A 4160-nucleotide genomic window follows, 5' to 3' on the forward strand; every position below is an offset into this window, starting at 1 on the left:
CTACCCCGCCCCCTGCACCTCCCCCCGCGCAGCGACTCACTGCCCCGCCCCTGCACCTCCCCCCGCGCAGCGACTCACTGCCCCGCCCCTGCACCTCCCCCCGCGCAGCGACTCACTGCCCCGCCCCCTGCACCTCCCCCCCGCGCGGCGACTCTACCCCGCCCCCTGCACCTCCCCCCCGCGCAGCGACTCACTGCCCCGCCCCTGCACCTCCCCCTGCGCAGCGACTCACTGCCCCGCCCCCTGCACCTCCCCCCCGCGCGGCGACTCACTGCCCCGCCCCCTGCACCTCCCCCCCGCGCGGCGACTCACTGCCCCGCCCCTGCACCTCCCCCCCGCGCAGCGACTCACTGCCCCGCCCCCTGCACCTCCCCCCCGCGCGGCAACTCACTGCCCCGCCCCCTGCACCTCCCCCCCGCGCGGCGACTCACTGCCCCGCCCCCTGCACCTCCCCCCCGCGCAGCGACTCACTGCCCCGCCCCCTGCAACTCCCTACCCCGCGGCGACTCAATGCCCCGCCCCTGCACCTCCCCCCCGCGCGGCGACTCACTGCCCCGCCCCCTGCACCTCCCCACCCCGCGGCGACTCAATGCCCCGCCCCCTGCACCTCCCCCCGCGCGGCGACTCACTGCCCCGTCCCCTGCACCTCCCCCCCACCGCGCGGCGACTCACTGCTCCGCCCCCTGCACCTCCCGACCACGCGGCGTATTCACTGTCCCGCCCCCTGCACCTCCCCACCGCGCCCCAGAATCACTCTTAATCCCCTTAACACCATCCATAATCAAGAAAATGGATTATAAACTATATTTAGTCATTAATCAATGCCATGAAACATCACCAGTTTAAACATGTATGGGAAAATCTGTGTAAGAGGCTACAGAGATTTGTAGGCTTAGCCAACTCCATCACAGACAGACTCCTCCGCATCATCAAGGACATCTTCAAGAGGGTGTACCATAAGCAGGTGACTTATATCCTGAGCGATATTACAGACATCCCACCCTGCAAAAGCTCATTTCAGGGAGGTATCACCACCATTTCACGGAGGTAGCACCCCCCCCCCCGGCAACAACATATCACCCCACCCCCACCCCACCCCACCCGTCGACCTGCAAGGGTGTATGTAATACTTTGTTTGGTGATTTTGTCTAATCTGTAAACCAAGTTGGGTATATGCAGCAAATGTGACATTAAAATATGTTCTTATATTACCATGTTTATTCTATTACAACTTTAAGCAAGTCTACAGGGAGTTTGGGCTCATCACGTAGGACATCAATAGCGTAGCTCCTTAGCAGCCAGCCAACTAGTTTAAATAACATTAGCTATGCTGTAACGACACCTGTTAAACTCACCTCAATATGCCTTTTACGTTTTAACCCACCATGGGCAATAGAAAAGTCACTGTTGCAAACAGTGCAGCGAGCAACACTGTCAATATTTTTGATGTCTGTAAAGCACGCCCACAGTGAAAGCTTAGCAGGGGTCCCCAACATTTTTTGCACCGCAGACCAGTTTAATATTGACAATATTCTTGCGGACTGGCTGACCGGGGGAGGGGGGGGGCGGAGGTGTTAATCACGACCGGAATATAGGTGACCAGTCAATAGCATCATAACATTTTAAGTAACGTTTGGATATTAAACACACGGTGCATATTTTCCCTGTATGAACATATAAAATCATTGCAACACACCAAAATCGCTGAATCAGTGGGAGCCCTGGGCTTGTTTTCCTGTAACAAGACGGTCCCATCGAGGGGTGATGGGAGACAGCGATACTCGAACGGTGTTCCTTATGTCCAGTCTATTCCGCAATTTAGTTTTCATTACATTCATTGCAGAAAACTCCGCTTCGCAGTGATAGGATGTTGGAAATGGAAGCAATGTTTTCAGTGCTTTCGTGGCTATCTCAGCATATTTAGCCTTGACTTTGAGATCCATAATGCCGGCAGAGATGTTATGTCAAACATACTTTTCAGCTCACCGTCATTTACAAGCTCGAGGAGTTGATCTTTTTCCCGCGCTGACATGGATGACGTGCGGGTAATGACCTCGCGTGCGTTCAAGTTCAACAGTGCGTGATAGGGAATGAGGAAAGGTCCAGCTGACTCATATCGTTTCATATCGCCAAATCATATTGTTTCCTTGTGGCCCGGTGGTTGGGGACCACTCTTAGCAAAAAGAGAGACCAATCAGGATGCTCACACTCCCTCTCCCTCTCCCTCTCAAAAAAATCTATTTCTGGGATATTGTATATAATTTCCGGGCGTCAGGGAGCCACTATTAATATGCGGGAGACTCCTGGATCTTCCCGAAGAGGTGGGATGTCTGATATTACCATCTGGAATATGCCTTCTTCTTGTTGGGGAGGAGGTACAGTAGCAGGTTGGAAGATCCTCTTGTCGTGTTTTGTAACTCCAAAAATTAATTTAAAGAAAAGCATGGGAGCCAGGAAACTGGTCAACTTAGTAAAGCGCTCACACCGCGCGGCGTACTCACTGGTGGTGTAATGATGTATACCCTTCAGCTACTTACATAAAAATTATGTAAACAAATAAAGAATGCTTACTCAAACAATATATTTATAATATTACTGAAGTATTGAACTACACTCCTCCCTGCTTAGCTATAAACTCAAATCAGTATAGAATGCATCTTAACTCAAATATGTAACTTTTTGCTCTCTAGTCACTATACTAGTAAGAAATTCCCCACAGCGATTAAATCTTCAGGCTTGAATGGGACAATTTAAAATTTACTATGCTGTTTATATATTATTGTGTTATATAGCGTACAGTGCGTGTGCACTGTATCTACAGTATGGACATACACAGCATAGTAAATTTTAAATTGCCCCAATCAGGTCTGAAGATTTACCCGCTGTGAAGGATTTCCTACTCTTGTGGGATAACATCTTTCCTGTCAAGGTAGGTCATTCTGCTTGGCAGGAGAGACTTGTGGCTGAGAAACAATCTCAGATTCTGGGACCTCCTCTGTGGTAGTTGTACTGTAGGGATCGGCTCTAGGACTGCAGGAGGTGGTCCTGACAGCTCTGGACACCTTTCTTCTCCAACAATTGACTCTGCCCTCCTCAACTGATTGATGGGTTGTCTCCAGATGACATCAGATGCAACCTCCACTGGGTAAGAGAGTGGTCCAGTTCTGTCCTTAATTTTTCTGAGTTCCCACTTTTGATCACCTCTGTAGTCCCTTGCCAGGACTTCTCGTGCAGGAGTGAAACATCGAACCTCCTTCTTTGAAGACCCCTCAATTTGCTTCAGCTGCTTGTCCTGCATACTCCTTCAGAGATTGGGTTTGAGGAGATCCAAGCATGAGTGCAAGGTCTGACCCTGGAATAGTATAGCTGGTGAATTGTTGGTTTGCACTGTGCTGCATGATAATATATATAAGGAGGAAATTGGCGAGCTTCTGATTCAGTGTCAGTGTGCTGTGTGTCTCCCGGCTACCGCTGCGTTCTCCGCGAATCGGTATCTGTCAGCAGCCTGGGGGTTGGGGTGGTGGGACATTGGGGTGTCATCTCATCGTTGTCTGTTTCCATTAGGGCAGGCAGCTCATCTTCTCCTATCTCTGCCTGCCTTGATGTCGAAGGTCAAGGTTCATCGTCTGATGTGGAAGGCTTCAACAACGATAGTACAGTATGCTTGACTGCTGAGCCTCTCGCATTTTTCTATCATATAGTTTTTTGTAAGGAGTCAAATCATCTTGCCAATATGCCCTAAACTGACGTACCCTTTCAAAATTAAAGTCATACTTTCTCATTATTCATTCGGTTTCGATTGTAATCCTTTCCTCTTCCAATTGCATCAGCTCTTCATCTATCAGTTCTTGGTCATGGGATGCCAAACCTCTTCAACATCATCTTCGTCAACTTCCACAAGCCAAACTCACTTTGTCCTTACTTAGTTCACCACGATTGAAACGCTTAGTTATGTCTAGTTTTATGCAAAGTGTAACACCCTTACGAGCTCTTTTAGGCTTTCCCGATACCATAGAACTCATCTTGCTAACGGCTGCTCACAGGCACGTGTTTAAGTAATACCGGCCAGAATGCCGTTCCAAATCCGGGGGGGAGAGCAGCTGCTCGGGGCGCGCGCTGATTTTTTTTTCGCGCGCTGCTTTTTTATCGCGCACTGCCTT

This window comes from Mobula hypostoma, chromosome 3 (assembly GCF_963921235.1).
Source record: "Mobula hypostoma chromosome 3, sMobHyp1.1, whole genome shotgun sequence".
Taxonomy (NCBI): Eukaryota; Metazoa; Chordata; class Chondrichthyes; order Myliobatiformes; family Myliobatidae; genus Mobula; species Mobula hypostoma.